We start from the raw sequence: 22,057 nt of genomic DNA on the forward strand, positions 1-22,057 counted from the left end.
AATGAGATTACCTGTACAGGCTGGTGTGGGGCTTGGCTCCTGTCGGGGGGAATTGCTGTGTGCCCATGTGGGCCCTGGCCCTGCCCCATGTTGGCCCAGAGAGGCTGGTGGAAGGGGCTGCCTCTCCCTCCATGACACAGGAAGGGTTCAGGACTAAGCAGCCCAAGGGGATGCAGCACTTGGAGCCAAGTCTCCAAGCTAGTTGGCAAATACCCTCACAGTACTTTTATTTTTCATGGCACCCTCGCTTTGGCCAAGGAAACATCCTGGAGGAGACCATGTGTCAGAAGGGAAGTGTCTTTCTCCCTGTATGTATGAGCTGGTCTGTCTCTTCCTAAGCAAACACTTTCATCCCTCTCCTCCACAGGCCTGTTGAGTCATCAAATGGTTTGGGTTGGAAGGGATCTTAAAGATCTTCTAGTTCCAGCCCCCCTGCCATGGACAGGGACACCTTGCCTGAGACCAGGTTGCTCAAAACCTTATCCAACCTGGCCTTGAATCCAGGGCTTCATCCATTTGGGAGCTCTGGCAATGGCAGTGTGGCTCCCCACCCTTTCCCACAGAATTTCCTGAGGAAAATGGCTGATTTCCACTTAAAGGCTGTGACCATGCAGTGCTGCTTCTGTCTGGTAGCAGCAAACTTGGCATTTGTGTTGGGAGCTGTGGGGTGACTGCTTCTTGGATATGGGGCTCCCCACACTCTGCTGTGGGGGAGCCTCACTGCTACAGCCATGGGGTCTCTTCCTGGGATGCAGCCTGAAGGCCAAGTGGAAGCACCAATTTCCACTTTAAAGGGAAAAAAAAGTTCAAGAGGTTTTTGCCAACGTCTAGAAATATCCAAAAGGACGGTGTCAAGAGGAGGGTGGTGATGCCAAGTCAAAGGACAAGAGGCAGTGGGCACAAAATAATTCCCAGGAAGTTCCACCTGAACACAAGGAAGAACTTTGCTGTGCAGTGACAGACCACAGGAAGACTATCCAGAGAGGGTGTGGAGTCTCCCTCACTGGGGATATACCAGAACTATCTTGCTTCAACACCATGTTATGTATTCTACAATCACCGTCCTTAATTATGGAGGTGGGACCAGGAGACACACTGTGGTCCCTTCCACAGAAGGGACTGCTCATATACTTTAAGTTAAATGCATGTTTAATTGTTGATACAACTGGGTCTTTGTTTCCCATGATAGATAGAAGTAAGCAAAGGTCATCTTCCAAATAATTTCTATTTCCTCTTGTAAAATTCTGAAGACAACTCTTGGGTGTAAACCAAGTCCAGTTCAAGTGATATTGAATACAGTTCTGTTGGCTGAAGAGCTCATAGTGGTGATTCTGTGATTCTGTGAAGAATATGAGAAAAGCCTTCCCCCCTCCAGCAGGGTGCAGGGGAAGCGGTGTGGGGGCATGCAGAGCCGGGGGATGCAGTGCAGGGGGATGTGGTGCAGGGGGGAGGCAGTGAGGAGGATGCAGAGCGAGGGATGCAGTGCGGGGGATGCGATGCTGTGCAGGCGAAAGCGCCGTTCCCGGCGGTACCTCTAGGAGGAAACCTCAACCTGTGTTGTGTCTGCGGGAGCCGGGCTTCCCAGCTCTGCTATTCAACTTTCATACTGCAGCTAAGTTAGTACTTTTGATATTTCTAAGTTTTTTTTTTTTTTTAAACATTTATGTAGAACACCACATAATTGCAGAAAAGATAATAGTCACATACCCTAGGGCTTGGTGTACACTTATGTTAAAAGTACAGCTTTTATTGGCAACTAAAGTAATAACCTTTCCATGTCAAATTGCTTTAAATTAAACTTAAAAAAAAATGCTGGCTGATACCCACACTTAGTAATTGTCAAACATTAGCATAATGTGGAATACTAAAGCTGCTTAAATCTTGGGTTTAAAAATAATTATTTACTTAGGTAAATTCTCTATTCAAAAGCATAATATTAGTTTTTTTTTTTTTTTTAAATACAGTCTCCTTAATGTATATTTTTAAATGCAGACCTGAGCTTGACGTGGAAGTGGGGCTGAATGTTACTGTGGTCTCTGTGAGAAAAAAGGGGATTTTGCACCTTTAGCTTGTCCATCCATCATTGCTCACATGGAAAGAAATGTTTTAAGGTTGTACCTCTGAAGGCAGAGGTGCTGTGGGTGACATCTGGTGACCCAAGGCCAGTGGCCTGCAGTACCTGCTGATTGTACCCCCTGCTGCAGCCCCGGAGTGCAACATCATGTTTCTGGTGCTGGATGACATCTGGGAGAAGGATGTCTCAAGGATGTGGGTGTGGAAGGCCAAGGGCAGCAGGTCAGTAAAGTGTTTCATCCAGGTGTGTTTCAAATTTCTGCTCCAGCACAGGACTGGAGCACATGTGGTGGGAACCATTCAAATTTCCAGTGTGAAGCAGGAGAGGGGACATTTCACTATGGGATGTGGCTCTCAGGGCTTGCTGCTGTGTGTGAAGAACACTGGACCTTCCAGGAGCTGTGAGGAACCAAGTCCTCATAGTTTTCTGCTTTTGGGAGGCCCAGGCTCTGACACACCCACCTTGCAGAGTCCATCCCCTTGCCAGCACTTCCCTGTGAAGTCCACTACAGCAGAGTCTACTGGTTCTTCCTCAGAAACATGCCAGTGTTTTACTGGAAGTTCAACAAAACCTGTTTTGAAACATTTTCATAAAGAAATAAGCAGGGCCCTTATTAGGGCAAAAGGTTTTTTGGCAAATTCCCACACCTTTGACTAGCAAGTTAGAAAGGGATTGCCCTTCTCACTGCTTTAGGGAGCAGGAAGCTCTGGGAGGCTCTTCCTGCCTTTCCAGCAACTTTTCAGAGGAACAAAATGGAGAAGTAGTACCCAGTTACAAGGAAGTTATGAACTTCAAGAGAGTTAAACAGTTGTTGGGAGGGGAAACACAAGGAGCTGAGGACTGAAAATTAGCTAACTTTCCCAGCCTTGCCTAATATCATAAGTGTTTTACACTGTAATTATAAATCTGATTATATACTAATTTTCACACTGTTTCAGTTCTTTAAGGCAGGGAAGGAAACGCTCTTCCTTGGAGAACCCTAATGCAGTCCTACAGCACATGCCTTCTCACCACAATAGATTGGAATTCTTCAAAATTCCTGGATAACAGTGAGTGTTTGCTGCTAGATTCTCATCTACCTGGGGTCTTTTGTCCATTCATACCTGTTTCCTTGTTCTCTAGAGTTCTCCTTTCCCCACCTGCCCTACCTGACCTCTTTCCCCTGCTCTGCTGTCAGTGCTGCTGCTGCTGCCCCGTCACACCAGGGAAAAGAACACTGCAGAGGGGCCAAGCAGAGTGCAGACTGCCCAGAAATGCCTCTCAATTCCAAGGCCTGGATTTAACCTTCATTTACTTTCCCCCTAAACCACTCCATCATAATCCATGCTGTATCTGGTGGCTGGGACTCCTGTGGTAGTAAAAGCAGGAAGGCTCTTGTTGATGAGTGAGTGCAAGCAACTCCCACTTCAGTTCTTTCCTATTTGAAAATATGAAAGTGCTGTTGAATATATGCTGGGTGTGAGGGCAATATTCCCTCCCCTGGGAGATGTCCTCTGGGACACAACCCCACACTGCAGCTGCAAGTGCTCTCTGCCATGCTCTGTTTGCTCCCCTGTCTCTGGCATAGCAGGCTGTGAACAGACACACTTTGTGTCTTTGGGAAGCCTCATTAATTCACAAGATACATATTTTTTTTCCTCAACAGTTTGTAGCAGCTTCTTAGATGTGTAAACTGGCATTTTCAGATTTGTATTAAATTACTGAAATAGATTTATGTTTCCATAGGCTACTTCTAATGTCCAGACAGACTTCTGACTCTACCTTACATGTACAGTTGTTGCATCAATGATCTGTTAATGCATGAGAGAAGCCATTCACTTGAAACTGTTCAGAATGATTAAGGGCTTTAATTACAGCCCTGATTGAAACAGGGCTTTTGGTAAATAGCAAAATGGCAAACCTACACTGTTTCATTATAAGCCTTCCTTTGATGACAGTGTGGTTTGTCTCTGTTACTCCTCTTATTGCCATTTCACTCATCCAATTCTGATGTTCAAATCCCACCTAAGAAATGGTAAGAGGCTCTACTTTAATGCTTACCTGTGAATAAGATGTTGGAAGTGTTGGTTTACTTTTGGCACGCTGCAAAGTGCCTATGCTGTAACAGGAATTAGATGTGGGGCTTGGTTCACCACTATACATTACTTTTTCCAGACCTCAGGTAGATGTACTCATCATCTTGCACGAAACCACGTCAGTGCCTTTCAGCAGGAATTCTCAGGGCAGTGTGATGATCATCTGGGAGACCACTTTTCTCCTCCTTTGCAGGGGACTGTTGCCTCTGGTGGCAGAAACTTTGGTTATATTTAGATCCTCCAAGCAGCACCACGTAGAACACAAGCTTCAATGAACTTCAGCATCTTTCTGTCCAAGCATTTCACATGCTCCTGAATCGTCTACATAGATTTTTTTTTCTAAATTTCTAATTTTAAACAGATCTTTCACTGCAGAAATGTTGGAAAGTCTCTTCTCAGTGCTAGAAATGGCTTGAGTGGGTCGCAGATGCTCGGGAGTCATCCTCCCTCCTTCTCTCCGCCGATACTTTCTGGAGTTAGTCTAAGTAGTCCTGAATGAAGAAGCAAATCTTCTCTCTTCCGAAGCTCCTCATAAATGTGCTTGCAGTTAATATGAGTCCTTTTATATTCTCTCCCTTCAAGTTCTTTGGATTAAAACAAATACCGTCTGGTTCTTTTAGCTCTTTTGATTATATATTCAGAACTATTGTGTATCCTGGAAAAGGAATTCTTTTCAGTTTTCACTTTTCTTGACAACAAGCTGAAAAATTTCCCCAAATGAAAATTTCCTGCAAAAGTCTTGGTTTGTTCCAAGACCCATTTTTCAAATAAGTAACGTTTTGATGAAAAAATGCCAACCTGTTCTACTTAACAACTGTTCGTGGAACTGACGAGAGAAAAACAAGGAATTGGAGAAAAAAAATTACCGAATCTTTTATGTAGAGTTAATCTTTGAATATTCCTGTTGTTTCAGTAACAGACAAGATGTTGGTACAAGTAGATGAATATTTAAACATTAGCGTTGACACTGACTTATCTTCTCGATAACATATTGATCGTGTTCTTTCTATAGAGATTATTCCAGACTTCCCATGGAGTCAGAGAGCAGCTTAATGAAGTCACAGGCTGGATGTTTATGTAGGTATTTCCTTAGAGGTTGGTTACACAATCTGTGCACAGAATAAACCCCCACAGATACCCCTCAAATGCAAAATCAGTGCATGTTTCTGCCTTTTTATCACGGGTAGCATGTGTGATAAGGTGGAGATGTTGGTGTTGGGACGCAGTCTTGACTTATTATCTGTTATTCATTCATTTAAAATGACCAATAGCTTTTCTTTTTACCAAGGCATCTGGAAGCTGATTCAGGCTCCCCTTCCTATGGAAATTGATGTTTTTCAGGCATCAAAATGAACACCGCAGCCCTTCCCAGAGACACCTGTAAATCTGTGCCCATGACTTTAAGAAGCGTCTGAAGGGTGCTGTGCCCAGAAGGGTGTCCCACTGCAGGGGCTGTCACCAGGTGAGAGGGTGACTGCCAGCAGCCATCACTGCTACAAAAGCTAATGGTGATAGAAGTATCCTGTTTGGATTAATAAAGGATCTGTGTTGTATTAGCAGCACCAAATGAATTTTGTAGTGGACGGAGATGTATGGAAAGAGAGGCTATAAAATGAAAAACATATTTATTGCAGTAGGATATATGCTAGTGTCTTTCAAGAGAACTTTTTAAAAAAAAAATGAACAGTGCTAGGAAGGAAAAACATAAGTACACAATAAATCATGACTCAGAGCAAAACTCTCATTGACTTTCAAAGGAAGGCAGGATTTAATTTTCACTGTAGTTATTAAGAAATGCCTCTTACTTATGTGATGATCAGAGGTGGAGAACACTGATCTGTGGGACAGTGAAGAGTTGTTAATGCCATTAATATTTAAAGTGGGCAGTACGTTTGGGGTTCTTTTTATAAATAGCTGCTTTTTGCAAGCTTTGCAAAGTCATGCCCGTGCTCCAAGAGCCTAAAAATCTTCAAAGAATGATTAGTCAGCCTTGCTGCTCTCAGCCTCCTTCTTGCAGTTCTTGATGTTGGGCTTCTTCCAAAGGGTGTTCAGGGCAGTTGCAGTTTTGGGCTGTTTAAATGATTTTCACATGGGAGGAGCTCCTGTTGAGGTTGGAGATGCCAGTTCTTGGTGGGGCAAATATTTCCCCTCCCCATTACTGCTCTGGGGAAGAAGCAGGCAAGTTTCTGAAGCTGGGGAATGTGGCCTTTCTCTGCATGCAGAAATGCTGAATGCCATCTAAAAGTGGTAATGGAAACGACCCATTCCCCAGGACATTTTTGTGCTTCTCCGAACGTCAGCATAGGGCAATAGGGGAGTTTTTATGTCACAGGATTGCTCTAAGTATAGTTCACCAAATTGTCTTCCTTGCCCAGGTTCCATACAGACATTTTTAGGTCTCAGTCCAATTAGGTTTACCCCTAATTTGAGATCCAGCCTTGAATGAACCCTATATTTGGAGCCAAACTTGAGATGTATGATACAATTTTTGATAATACAAGGATCTGGAATTTGGACAGTGCCAGAAAAAATGCATATATTGATCCAGGGTTGTTTTAAATTAAACTGGGTTCCCTTAAAATATTCATGAACTGTAAAGGGTCAGTTAAAAGCTTCAAGCTAAGAGATTTATAACAGACTTATCAAAGCAGATGCGTTTTGCATCATTTCTAACTTTTGACTGGTGAGAAGTTTAGATTTTTTTATAAATACATATACATTTTCTCTAGCAAATGTGTGTGTATATTTATATAGATATAATTTTTTTTCAAATACATCCCCATATGCACCCTCACTCTCAGAACATTTTGCTTTTACTCTCCCGGCGTTTCAGTTACTTTGCCTCAGCTGTGCGCCGTGTTGCCTTCCAAATGCAATGCATCATAAATTCATGATGGTTTGCCAAGTAAAAGAGGGCATTGAGCTTCTTTATGAAGAGGATATTTTTGCAAACTGGACCTCATCTCTATCCCAGTGGAATTTTCTGATGCTTCCCTATTACTCCCGTACAAAACTTTTAGGGAGTTATAGATCAGACATCAAAACCAGTAATTAAAGTCCAACTTACTCCACTTCAATATCTGTCTATCCTTTTCATTAGGGAGCAGAGACATTCCCTTCCTCTCCCATAACAGTCAGTTTAATGACCAGCCATCAGCTCTTCTGCTTCTCAGATTTCTAAGCCTTCCAGGTCGAAGGATCTTGCTTGTACTGTTGTGTGTCCTGTAAGGTGTGTGTGGTGTCAGTCCCATACACAGAGCTGGGTATTCCAAAATATTGGCACACATAAAATTAAGTGCAAACCAGCAGTTACCAGGTGACCAGTTTGGTTTTGTGCTTGGAGTCTGGATGGATGTGGGCATTGAAACAGAGCTGGTACCTGTTTGCTGGGAGGAGTCACAAAGGACTGGGAAATTCTGAAATGTCTGAAGTAAGTCTGGTGTCTTTTAGGGACATAATGTTTTTTATTCAAGCATATTTTGAAACCTTTCAGAGTGAAATAAACCTAAATAGGCCTGTGTGTAGCACTGACCATCAAGCCAAGTTTGATGCTGGAGGTCATGGCATTGATGCAGTTTGTACCAGTTTACCCTGCTCTCCCCACACATCCTGCTCCCCTGTAGTTTGCTCTCGTCTGCTCATACCACCCCAGATCACCATCTGAAAACCTACTTAAACAATAAGCACAAGAACACAGCAAAATTTTCCTGGAAAACACGTCCTTGGATTTTTGATTGGTGTTGTTTTGTTAGTTTGATTTTGAGCGCTGGCCGAACTTCACTGCAACGTCTCCAGATAATTTTGAGTTAGAGGAAGTTTCCAAAAAACCTGGAGTGAGGAGAAACCTGCCCATAGCAAGGGGTGGACCTTGTTCCTAGAACTGCTTCAGTGCCTTATGGAAGAAAAACAATCCTGGGAAAGCAATGCAGGTTTGGTAGACCTGACCTCACACGTAGGCAGGGTTTAGCTGTGTAAAGATCTAATGGACCTCTATAAACTCCTTTCAGTTTTGGGAATGAGGCTGAGAAAACCCTGTGCAAAGCAACACTACAGTGGCATCAGCACTGGTCTCGGAAGGAGGCACATGATGCTCTGTGGAGATCCTGGGTCTCCCTGCCTCAGGACACAAGGGAGCTTTTAGCAGTGGCAGATGAGAGCTCACACAGAGCACAGTCAAGGAGTTTCCATTAGTCTGTGACCTCTGCTTTAATGACCTCTGCTTTAATGTCCTTAGGAGCTGAGAAACTCCTGAAGCTCTTGCTGGGATGATGGGCCTTTCCAGAGATCTGGCTCTTCACTGCTACTCAAGCCTTGGAGGGGTAATTATGCTACAAGTGATTCACAAGCAAGAGAAAGCTTGTAGGCTTTCAGCTGTCTTTAATTTTACATTAGACAAAAAGTGATAAAGAACTTGTTTTCTGTAATCTATGGATTTAACTTTGAATAGCAGGTGGTAAATGTTCCAACAAATATGTATATATATCAAATCAGTGAGTGCCCAAATATTTACATCTTCAGCCAAACAAAGGCTGGAGACTCACGTTGCCTGAGGGGAAGATTGTTTTAGAGAAACAGGTTGAAAGGAAATCAAGAATGGGAATTACAAATCCTCTTTCAGAGATGAGGGGTTGTGGTAGAGAGGAATCATGTTCCTGATAGATCACTGGCTTAGGGAGATAAGCCGGCTTGCAGAAAGCGGTGTCCCGTTGTCTTTTGAGCTGTGGCCCTGTTTCTGTGAGTACTGCGCACATTTGAATCAAAGTCTGCACAAGGAGCACGCCAACAGTAGTCAAAGTTTGTACCAGGTTTCCCAGCATGGGCTGTCAATCTGGTTGTATGGCAAGGGGATGTGATCTGTAGCTGATGGATGGGTCTGTGTTGGATGGCAAGACTAGCAAGTCTATCAGTTCTCCACTGCTAGGGTGGCAATCTGTAGGGGCATCAGTGGTTCTGTGGTGGCCCATGGGCCCCAGGAGTCTGGGAACTCTCACATTTGTATTGTAAAGCCCAGCAACAGGGAGACTGGTTTGCCATTTACAATTTTCACACTGATCTGCCATTTTAAATCTGAGAATGGCTAAAATGATGACGTGTTGAGTTTACCAGAGGGCTGCTAAGCAGAGCTAAAACTTCTCTGGATAGTGAAGTTTGTCCAGATGTCCAGTCCCTTCTTGAATCTTATAGGGTTGTAGGCTTCATGGACTTTCTGTTGCATTTGAAGGAATTGGTAAAATACAAGTAACCATCAGTTTTGAATTTCCCATTTTTATGTGCCTTTTATGCTTTGACTCAGGAAGACCAAAAGTCCTAGCTGATCTCTATTACCTGTTTCTCTTGTATGTCCTTTCCTTTAAGGTAAACAATTCAACTCATTTCCAGCTCTTCTCATGAAGATTTTTGCACAGGTTTGATTATTCTATCACCCACCTATAAATTACTTTTGAGTAGTTCTGGTGTGTTAGCCCATAACACAGGTTCTGATCCATATACTGGAAAAAATAATCAAATTTTGTGGTTTCTTATGGAAAAGTTCAGCATCATTTGCATATGCAAAACTTCAGTAGGACTTACAGAAGTTAATGATATATTTTCCTACTGAAAAATTCCCTGATTTTTTTCAAAGGTGTTGCATGTCTCTGTTGCCAGATTATCGCTGAAGAGGATAAAATTTTTTATGTATCTGTGCACTAGTGAGAATTCCTAATCTTCAGGAAGGTTTTCTAGAGCATCAAGAAAAACATCAGTATAAGGTACATGATTAAAGTCTGCCTTTGACCTTTGCTTGTGGGCTATTTACAAGAAGCTGGAACCAGACTGGCACTGCACTGCCTGAGCAGAGCAAAAATAAGGCAAGTACAGGACAAATGCCAGGATGAACAGGTACACTTTGCTAAGCTTTGGATGTGTTCAGTGACAGATGCTGCAGCCTGGAGGTTTTCATGGGTATGTGTCACCTGTCATGAGCTGCAGATAGATCCAGGCCCTTTTTAGAGTCAGGGAAATGCAGGCAGGCACAGTGCTCAAGGCAGAAGGAGCCAAACAGTGAAGAAAGTAATCTCTCCTTGCCTCAAGGCTGATGCAGCCTTTCCTGTACATCAACACAAACTAAATCTCTCTTGTCCAGACTTCCATCACCTTTTTATTTCTTTTGTTGTTACCCCTTTTAGTGTTAGACACAAGCTGCTGCTCTTCCTATTCAAGGCTGTTCTTGGTCTCTCTTGACCTTGTGTTCATCAGTGGAATTCCACCATTCCACCAGTAAAGAGAGATGGGGCTTTTTTTTTCTGAACTTACTACAAAGTAACAGAGGCTTCCTTGTCTGTTGGTTAAACACTATAATAATGTACAAGCCTCCTTTTCTCCCTCCAGCTCCTTCTCTTGCTTCCACACTTGAAAAAATAGTTATGGCTGGAATAAAGGGTTACCCACCCATTTCCAACCAGGAATAATTGACAGAACCCTTACAGGACTGTACCTGTTTCTTGACCAACTGAAGCGATAAGGAATGTTTTAGTCATCCAGACATAAAAGTAGGAGTTTGAATCATATAAAAATTTTACTTGGATATCCTTTACTGGTCATGTTACATAGGCAGGATTCTGAATAGCTTGGTAGAAGAGAAAGACCAGATTGGAAAATGGAATGATTGAAAAATGAAATTATTAATTGTTGTACATCTCTGAAGCACAGCAAGTAGGAGTAGGGAAAAACCCTGTGAAGCTGAAGGGACATTGAATTTTTTTGGAATTAGATTTCAATGTATCTGTAACTTCGTGAAAGAAAAGATAAAAACATTCTGGGATTCAGCTTTTCAGTTTGCTATATTTTACCATATGATTGAGTTTAAATGTATTGGTGTATTGGATATGTTTTTTCCATTTAAAAAGTTCTTGTAAATGAACTATTTATTTACATGAGAGAAAAGGATTTCCAGTGCAGCCCACAATACTTCTCCCTCCAAGCTTGCCTTGAAAGAAGGTTGCCTTTTCATATTTGGCTCCAGCTTTCAATGTTCTCAAAATGAAAAAAATAGTATTCTTAAAACTAAATAAAACGTATATATTAGTATTTCTGGCAGAATGAAAGAGCACTTCTCCTGAATAGACCTATTTGAATGGCTAGTCAATGTTTTGTAAGAAAAGTATATTAAAAAGTTGAAAAAGCCTGCTGAATGAAGGTAAGGAAGAGAAACAAAATATAAAATGTGTCATGTGAAAAAAAAAAAAGGGACCCTTTATCCAAGAAGATCTTGGTAAAACTTTAAATGGAAAAGTGACACTCATCAAACGATTTCTATATCATCTGCACTGAATAATTTACTTTTGGGTGAGATTCACTAACATCATTGCAGAGGAAGTGTAATTGAAAATTATGAAAGCTATATCTTTATTGTGTATTACAGCACATGCCTTTGATATGGCGTTATGTCTGCCACAGCGGGAAGTGTTTTTCAGAAAAAGTCAAATCTCTGGGACAGATTCTCAGTGGTGTAAAGCAGTGTTACTGCACTGACAGCATCGTATGTGAGAAAGCCTCTGCCTGCTTCTTACATGGGTAGAGCTAGGGAAGAGCTCTGCTATTTTGTTTATTATGGACAGCTCCAATGTGATCTTAAAATTTCGGGCTCTTCTGCTCAAAGTTTATATAAATATCTATTTTCTCCCAGTGCAGTTTAAGCCAGCCTCGTTAATGATCACTATCCAATGTCACAGGTCGCCATGGTACATCCTGGATCTAAGCAGCCTCTTATTTGAGGTCTTGACCGTGCACTGGCTTTGATAGCACAGACACTTCAGCTTCAAAAGGTGCTTGAGAAGTGGAGTCTGAGTAGGAGCTGGTCTGAATACTAGTGTCTAAATCGATGAAGATACACTGGCTAAGGACTTGTAAATGTCTTTTACAAGGTACGTGGCAAGTCCAATGTATTTTTTAATTCCTCCAAGAGTATCTGAATGGCTTAGGCCACGTCCCCAGGTGATTTAGAGAAATTACCCCCTCCCCCTGCCAAGGGCTGGCAAAAATGGGCAATGCTGGCTTAAGGCACTTAAGCAATGTTTGAGCAAAATGTTTTAGTCTGGCCACGGGTGCTGGGCTGAGCTGTGGCTGGGCAGAGCCCCAGTGCCCCAGGAGGATGGCCACCAGCTCCTCCAAGCTCAGCTGCTTCCCAAATGACTTGTGCTGGTGGAGAAAGTCTGCCCAAAGTAGAACACCATGAGTGACATTAGCATTCGGAGAGCATCTGTTCACCCATCCCCAGTTAGCGTATGACTGTCAAATTGAGACACACGTCTCTTCCCAATCCAACTCCTTAACCCCTGCTTTGCCTTACCCACTGCCACGTCTCCCAGGGCCCTTTCTCATGGGAGAGGCAGGCCAGGGCTGTGCTCATCCCTAGGCACATGAATTAATGATGAAGGCCTGACTTCCTTATTAGCAAGCATCCCTCCTGGCAGTGCAAGGAGAGTGCCTGACCCCTCTGTGGGCAGCTCTCAGATGTACCTTGTATCTGCCTCTCTTGGCCATATGCCCTACCCTGCTCAGGGACGTGGGTTTACTGCTCTGGAGGAGAGGTGGGAATTTTGGCAGCCTTGGCAGCTAGGAGGTGTTAACCATCATGAGTGAAAATCTGTGAGGGTGGTGTGGGGACCTGGACTCAATGAGGTGCAGATTTGTTCTGACTTCAGGTGAGCCTTAGCTAAAGAAAGGCCAGCAACCCCTCTTGTAGTCCATGAGAAACAGTGCCAGAGAAAGCCCAGGAAGCAGATTTCTGCACCAGAATTTCCAGGAGCACATATTCACAAAAGGCAATGGCACAAAGCACTTTAAAGCACTTTTTCTTTTAATGTAGGTTTCTATGTCTCAGTGCAACTTCCATTTAGTGCAATTTCTGCCCATGGCTGACAGAAACCCTAATCTGTCCTGCTCTCCTGAAGTGTGTGTGTGTAGATGAGTAGAATCTGAGTGTTAATTAACATTTGAATAATACTTCAGAGCACCTTGTGTAGCAAAGGCTGTTTTTTGAAAGAAAAGAAGGTATTTTTGTTACTTTTAAGTAGAGGTCTTTGTGCTGAAGATAACTCCAGAGCTGACACCATTAAACTGTCAACATTTGCCAAGAGACACCATGCAGTAACCACAGGTTTTGCTGTGCTACCCACCATGGAGTGCTGGCTTCTCCAGGAGCTTGGGATCAGGACTTGTGGTATTGATCCAGAGAGGGTTTTGGCTTTCAATATCCTTTCAGTGCCATTCACTGACAGTCCTGTGAGAAATGCATCACATGCTTCATCCCTAGGCCAGCAAGGTTGCTCAGTTAGCAGCTGGTCTTGTGGTGGAATATTGGATTGAAATCCTCAGGGATGCAGGTTTGGCTGTCCAAAGGGATCCCTGTGTGACCTTGGGCAAACACCTTAATCCCTCTGCTCATGTGGCCATCTGCCCCCTGCCCAGATGTTTGGGGAGGTTCTGGCACTCTTGTGCCTTGATCTTGTTTTCAGCTCTCGCAGTGCAACTGTGATGTGAATATCAGTACTTAGAAGAGTGCATTGCTTGCTTTGCTTCTTTTTTCAGGAGATTTTGAACTTTTTATGAGTTAATTTATTTCCTAGCACAGAATGATTTTTAATCAAGTTTGCTGCTTAAAACTTTGCAAGCAGTTAAGGGGGTTTGTTCAACAATGGCAAATTATTGTTTTCCAAGAGTAGTGAAAAATGCCAGTGTACTTACATTCCAGTCCCTGAACTGTTAAAAAAAAATCATTCTCATAGGTGTTTTAAATGTGATGCATTTTCAGATACCATTTATAAATGTCCAGTGGATAGAATTTTATTATTTTTTTTAATTTCCTTCATCTGATCTAGGTCTTTGATAAATACTACAGACAAACTGAGTGCTGTAGGATCAATCTTGACAGTTCTTCAATAAAAGGCTGTGTGGTTCTTCGTCAGTGTCTTCCTTTCAGTGACAGCTGCTTTGTTCTTTTTCAGTCAGATTTTCTAGTTAACACATCAAAAGTGTATCTGTGTACATGAAGTACTGAGAAAACAGTTCAAAGAGGCAGGAGATTCACTTTTAACTCTTCACTGCATCTCCCTGCACTTGTCACAGAAGATAGCTTATACTGAAAGCTTCAGAACAAGGTGAGTAGTTCACCAAGGAGCACTGTGAAGTACAGCACATGTGGATTAGTCTTAAAACACAAACTGGTCAGTCAATCCACTTACCATCCCAAATCAGCTTTCTTTTGAGCCAAGCCATTAAGTGATAAGAAGTTTTCAGATTTAGGCAGCAAAAGCCTCACATTGGTCACAGATAAAGCCATATGTTTGATCCAGCACTGAAGTTTTGTCAGATGGTTCTTGCCGTGGTGTCAATACCTTAAAACTAATTAAACTGAGTTCAGTGTTCAGTTTAAACTTATTTCTTTGGAGGGTTGCCATCAGCTTCTAAACCAAGGTAAATATTAAGGACAAGCAGCTGCTTTGCATATCATTTATCTTATCTATTGCAACCAAAAACTTATTTCTGACTGCATTTTTAATTGCTCACGCTTCACCCACCAGTTCAGCAGTGTAGCACAAAACTTGGGATGCTCTCTGCTACTTCATGGCAATTAAGCAGTGCTCAGGTAAGGAGGCAGAGCAGCAGAGAACGTGCCAACTCAGGAACACATATTCCAGGCATCCTGTCCTAGTCTGAGCAAAGTTTCAAACCTGTGCTAAAATCTGGAAATGTTAAATCTTACAGGAAATTCTGGTTTTGAGTGCCTGTTCTCATGAGCTGTCTCCCGAGTAAGACCAGAGAAAGCAGTTGGGATTAGCAGGGATGTAATTTTCCTCCAGGATTCCTGTCAGCCCTGTGGCACTACAGTAGCCACAGTTGCAAACTCTTAATTGCTCCTATTTCTCTTGTTCATCCTTGTTTTTATTGTGCAGCAGTTCAGAGCATCCTTGTTCCTCTGCACCTCTTTGTACCTTAAGCAAGAGGATGTGTCACACGTTGGTGGGAAGGAAGAGGAGATGTCACAGTCCCAGCAGTGGCAGGAGGGGAGCTGTGACCCCATCCTTGCCTCCCTGTTCTTCACCCAGAGCTGCTCTGAGCCCCTGTGTGGTCTGTGGGGCAGGTAGGGGCTGCAGCCTCTGCTGGGGAAATTTCCTGTCTTAGCCCGACTTGCCTGTGAAGTGTAAGCTGTTAAAGGCACACAGGAGCTGTGTTTGTTCAGAGGCAGCTGTGCTCTCCCTAGCTCAGCACTCCCCAGCAGCTTGCTCTGACATGTCCTCTGTTTGACTCCTGCAGATAATGGAGACCAGAAACACGAATCTTCCTGGAATAAGCCCCACCAGACAAGCTCTCCTCAGGCTGCCCTTGCTGTAGCCTCCTGTGGGACAAACAGCCTCAGACACGAGGCGACAGAGTGTGTGGGAAGACAACATCAAAGCCAGGGCTTGTTACAGACCCTTCCTTGAGTCCTGTCATCTCAGGAGTGGGCTGGACACCCCGGTGGCAAAACCACCACATTTCCACAGGATGGGATTTATAAGGTCTGGGGATTTGTGTAGCAGCTCTGGAAGAAACCATCAAAGGAAGGACAGCTGGTTACAGGAACAGATAAGGAGGTATGTACCACAGAATAAGGAAAACAAGGGGGAGCTGGTGATTGATGTGCAGTGGAAATCTGTCATCATTAAACCAGATGGGTTGGAGGAATGAGAGGGTGGAGCCCTGGGAGGAGGGGAGAGAGTCCAGCCGACACATCCTCCAGGAGACACAAAAAACTGTTCTGGGCTCCTCTTGGTTATAAAGAAACCAGGAATACATGCAGGAGAGGTCCTCTGGACCTTAGATCCTGGGTACATCCAACTGCTCTGCAAACATCAGTGAGTGAAGCACTTCTGCCTAGCAAGAGTCTTTATTCCAAATTCTGGTGGACACAAAGCTGTAAATGAGGAGACACTGCTTAAATGACTGAAAGAGAATGATGGCCACATCTGAAATTTTATGTGGACATGTTTTGGTTACAAATGAAGAGTCAACACAGTGAAACTGGGTATAATTAAAAACAAGAGATGGAGAGAACACTAATGAGTGGTACAGAGGACATGTTTTAAATCAAATACATAATTTCAGGCTCAGTGTTTTTGGAATATATTCTAGTATGTGACTAGTAATCATTATTTCTGGAAAAGAGGTTTCTTCCTCTCCTCTATACTGTATTGTCAAATATTACATGAAATTTGCCTAAACCCAACAAAATAAATACTACTGCAGATATAATTTAGGATATAAAATTAGGCACTGAATGGATGATAGAATTGATTTTGATATTTAAAAATGCCCAACAGATGACTCCCTTGGGGTGGCTGGATGTATGTTTAAATACATTTGTTTTGCACAATGATGACTTTGCAGGTAGCTGAAGGATATATTCAAGGAGTAGCTGAAGAAGACAGAGTACAGGGCAGCTGCCTTCCAGAGAAGACACATGGCTGCAAGAAAGAGGTGCTGGAGTAACCAGGTCTGTCACTTTGTCCTCCCTTCATTGTTTCTCTGTGCTTGCATTTCCCAAAAGCTGGATGTTGTCCACCAAGTTTGCAACTCTTTGTTGGTTCTTGAACCTCCACACACATTTTGCTTCCACAAACAGGATTTTTTTCTCACTACATTAGCTGAGACATAAAATCTGCTGTGCTGGCCTCATTTTAACCAAATTCCTGAATCTTTTACCCTGCCTAAAAAACATCAGTGGGAAGAGCCTCATTAATTTCAGTGGTCCTCTGCCATCAGCTGGTGTTATTAACAGTAGTGAGTGAAGGATCTGGAAAAATGTTCTTTATACACTGTCAGCCAGGTAGAAAGGTGGCAAAAGGAGTGCATTAAAAATCAGCATTTATTTGTCAATACCAGGGTGTGCACTGTCAGTAACCTCTGGCTACACTGTTTTATCATGTCAATATTTCATAGCATCATAATGCTGTTATACGGCTGACTAATGGGAATGGCTATTAGCAGTGTTGATGTAGTTTGAAAATAGCAATCCATATTTTATGGACCAGAAAGAGACCGAGCCTTTACCTTAGACCTTAGCAAGCATAAAAAGGGAGATAATGTAAATGAAATTTACCTTCTCATTTCCATCTTCCCCCAATTAGTTCATAATTCACATATTGTCCGTCTGCTTTCATGCTTTGAATGCACTTACACAAATTAAAATATCCTGAGGAGGTCTGTTGAAAACTCATCCTTTTCTAGGTTGAGGAAACACAGACAGCTCTGCTCTGCAGCCTTACTAAATCACAACTGTCCTTTATGTTGTGGGCTAGGCAGTATTTTGAATGATTTACTAAAGTTACCAACTGAGAATATGGACCATCACTGCAGGGTTTCTTGGCAGGCAAGAATGTGGGACTGTGACTCCCCAAGGTCTCAAATGCTGACTATAATGCCTGTGACCACAGCCAGGCTTGGGGCAGATGGAATAGTTTTATTGTGAATCTTACATATTGTGTGTTTCATTGGATGTAGTCTTCTTTCAGGCACTGGCCATGTTTACCTGCCTGAGTATACAAAAATATGAAATGCTTTGGTGCCCAGCAGAGAAACACACAGCTCTGTCCAAAATCCCTGTTCCTCCTACCTAAAAATGCAGCTCCCCCTCAGTTTTGAAGGCCAGGAGGAGACAGACACATGTCTGCTCTGAATCTGTGCAAATTTCTAATCCATCCTCTGGAAGGGCCAAGACAAAAACCTATTAGTCTGTAATCGTCCATCTTCTGCACTAACCTGCACTAGACCTTCATGAAGTTAAATCTATGACATTAAAGAGAAGAGAAATGAACATTGCAAATGGCCTGTGAATAGCCTGACTCTGAGAAGCTGCCATAATGTGGTTTTACACAGGCCAACTAAATATACTTTAATAGTAACCTAATGGTGGAGCTAGAAATTAAATAGATTGTGTGTTAATTAGGTATTGGTTAATGCTATTATTTCACTTCATTATTCCATATTCCACTGCTGAAAACTGGAATCCACCCTGGTGCTGAGAGGCTGAAGTTGTCCCAGACAGGGCAGAGCTGCAGAGGATCCCAGGCACGTAACTCTTACACCCACTTGAACCTTTTGGGGTGGGACACAAACACATTTGCTCAGTGAGAAAAGCTGGAATAACACATCTGAACTTTGCTACTTCAACAATTAACAGTGTATTATTAGTACATGATGAACTTCTTCCTAATGAAAAAAAATCTCCCCAAGCCAGAAAATCATTAGTAAAGTATTCAGAGAAGGTGATGGGAAGATTTCGTCAAGACATCCCATTAAAATGTTTTACATTTTTTACCTTGGCCTTTATTGTCCCCATTACACAGTATGCATTATTTATTGAAAATGCTGGCTACACAGTAGTGGGCAGCAAATTTCCCTTTAAGCCAAGTGTTAATGAACAAGTGCTAAAACTTCCCAGGAAAGGGAGGATTTGGAAACACAGCCTGCTGTGTCCCAGAGAGAGAGATGAATTGTCAAAATTCATTTTACATGATGGCCACACATTGTGAATGGTGTAGGTGATCAGTGCTGAGGTAAACTTAGTGGAAAGAGTGGTAATGTTACTTAGTGAAACTGAATTTATCCCAAGGCTTCTTTAAACTCCTTTGTCGTCAATGTTTCCCTTTGGATCAAGGCACTAACTGCACACAGCATTTTCTTTGGTACAGTCATTGGTCCAGTAATGGGCAAGAGTTACACTGCATTGTCACAGCAGTCAGTTCTACAAAGAAAAGGAGGGGAATATAAAAGATAATGATGTTTTCCCAGAGGGAAAAAAAAAAACCTCTTACCTATTTGAGTCAGCATTGTGGATGCTCAAATACCGGATGGTTTTCTAGTCAGATTTTGCAGAAAAAACCCCCACCTTATTTTCTTTTTTTCTCTTGAAATCAGATACTTTAATGTTCTAGTTATGACAAACACTAGTTTCTTTTTTCTCCTTTTTCTTGGGTTGGTTTTTTGGGTTTTTTTTGGTAGTCATGTCATGTTTAAAAGTCTACACTTTCAAAAACAATTGGTATGCCTTCACCTGTCCCTCGGGACGTTTTATTAGCTCCTGATTCACAGTCAGCCCAAGCCTTTGCTCTCTGGCAATCAATTCTCTTGGGCAGCCACCCAAAAAGAGCAACTAAACCCAGCAATCTCCTTCAGAAATCCAGAGAGATGTGCTGTTTTTTGTACCATCAGCTGTGCTGGGGAGGATTTCAGCACACCTCAGATGCCTCCCTGGAGATGCTGTCTTCCCTTCTGAGCTGAAATGGCGGTCCAGCACCAGGGGACAGGAGTCTGAGCTCAATGACATGATGTTTCAGCCCCTGGGATCTCACCCAGCAGGAACAATTGCAGCTGTTGATTTGCAGGATGGGACAATCAGATAATTTTCTTCCTTCACTGTTTTACTGTTAGCACCACTCCAGGATTTCATTCCGTGCAATCCATGTGACTGCAGTCTATATTCTTCCTAAACTTTATAAAAACATCCTTTGAGTACTTTAAACTTTTAGTGCTTTTAGAAAAGTTAATTTTCAGTCTTTTCTTTCTTTCTCCTGGTTTATCATTTCCCAGTTCCTGCCATGACACAGCTACAAATCCTCTGATGCAAAGCCTGCACCATTAGAGACCAACAGCTGCTTATCCGAGCGAGTAGGGAAGAACCTGCTCTAAAGTAATTAATGCAGGAACCATCAGATCATATGAGACCCCAGGCTATGGAGGCATAATTTTGTAGGTAAAAATCACCCATAAGAGCTGCCCTGGAGCTAAATGCAGTAATCTTTACAGTAGGTCAGAATGAAAGAGCAGGCCAAAGGAAATGCCTCCTCCTTGCTCGTGTTCTTTACAGGCTGGTGCATGTCTTATATTTTAAGACATTTCGAGCCCTTTTTGCTCTAATTATGTACAATGGTCTCTTCTTCCCACCTCTTTATTTAAAAAAAATTGCAGAGATCCTAATTCAAGAGGATCTTTCTGTTGGCAATGGGCTTTGTAAGCTGCTGACTGTGAAACCTTCCTGTTTTATCTATTCCAAACTAGCACTGCACTGTTAAAACAACTCTATTGCTTTTCATGCTGCTCAACTAGCTGGGTTGGAGTGCTGCAGGAACAGTCCTGATCACAGAGTGAGCTTTAAAAGCATATGATTTAATGTAGGAAATTTGAATGGAAATATTTTAGGGCAATGTTTTCACTTTTTCTGGTAGTTAAAAGGCATTAGGAAATGTTAGCTTGGAGAACAGAGTGCAAATAAAGCATTTGTACAGCACAGATAAATTATTATCACCCCATTTTACTGAAACAGAAATCATAAGGTTTTTTTTTAAAGAAAATTGTGGATATGAATTTGTAATCCAATATTTATTGGCCTAGGTTTCTTCAAAATATATGGTTTCCAAATCTGAATTTAAATATTTATACTCTAGCACATATTCCTGATATAGCTAATATAAGTAATATATTTATCTTTCAAGGCAGCAATATTTTTTCACTCAACCTTGACTTTCAAGTTAAATATGCGGGTGGGAAGTGATGCTATCTGGAGGTTGTTGTCACTTATTTCTATGTAAAAATCAAGATAATTCTGACTACTCTTTTAAGAGGTAGCATTTTTTTATTTCTGTGCTCCAGCTGATCAAGCAGATTATAATGGTTCATTGTTACTTTTCACTTTTCTGCTTTGAGTTAGACACATTTTTAGTATGCGCCTTCCAAAATGAGGAGGTGAATTTCCACAGCCACTGTAACTGTAAGGAAAAAGTTTAATGATAAATTATGCTTTTCCCTGTAAAAATCCAGGATGAAATTTTCATACACGTGAAGTTGGTCTTGCATCATTCTCACACTTTAAGGGGCATATGATGGGTGTATATTTAGAAGAGCATGAGAGGGATTTAGGGTAACTGAGACTCTTGTCCATATCTCTGAGTAGGTGGAAACATCTGTTTCTGTAGGAAATTTTTGATAGATCCCTGAAATATTCTTGTTTGGTATCAAATCCAGTACATTTATAGCCATTTACTACTGCTGAGAAAGTGATCCCAAGACCCACCACTTCTTGAGTTTCCAATCCTCAGTTTCCCTTTGCACTGAATTTTCTTTTTATCAGACAGATTCCATCGATACAATAAATTTTACTTCATTATTCTTGTGCTCAAGGAATAGCTTTTCCCCCAGAGAGGCCTTTCCTCCATCATTTTTTCTTCCTTTCTTTTACATTTCACTCATTTGTACAGCACAAGCAGATGGCAATGGGATTATTTTTCCCCTCAGGGTAGGTCTCTTTTGCCTGCACTGGTATCTTGGTCAATGGCTAAGGGACCTGTGTTCACTGCCTGGGGAAAGGACAGGTCCCTCTCAGCAGGTGACTGGCTGGGGAAGTGACATATTAAATGGCTTTCTAGTCCTGGAAAGCAGTTTTGTCCTCTTTTGGAAAGTGACGATGCTGATTTCCTTCTCTCCTGCTGAGGAGGTTTGAGCCAGCTCTGGGAAACAGCCCAGAGATGTGGCTCCAAAACTGATCCTTGTCCTTATTGTCCCTAGCACAGGATGTATAAACTCCCACATTCAGAGGTGCTGGTTTGTAGAGGGAGCTGACAATGGGTTTCAATGATTTTTTTGTATGCATAAGTCCAAAAAGAATTTAATGGGCTGAAGATTCTGCAGCTGCACCTCATTCACTGTATCTTGAGCTCTTCATACAAGAGGACAGCAGTGAAAAGTCTTCCCTTCCCACTTCCCAAAATGGAAAGTGTCTCATACAGCAGCTTTGCAAAAGAAGTATTATTCTGTCAATACAATGGCCCTTGGGATGTCAGTGGTAAAAGTTAAAAAATCCAAAGTCAAGAGAAAAGCCTAATACAGTTGCACT

The sequence above is a fragment of the Ammospiza caudacuta genome, chromosome 12 (assembly GCF_027887145.1).
Source record: "Ammospiza caudacuta isolate bAmmCau1 chromosome 12, bAmmCau1.pri, whole genome shotgun sequence".
NCBI lineage: Eukaryota > Metazoa > Chordata > Aves > Passeriformes > Passerellidae > Ammospiza > Ammospiza caudacuta.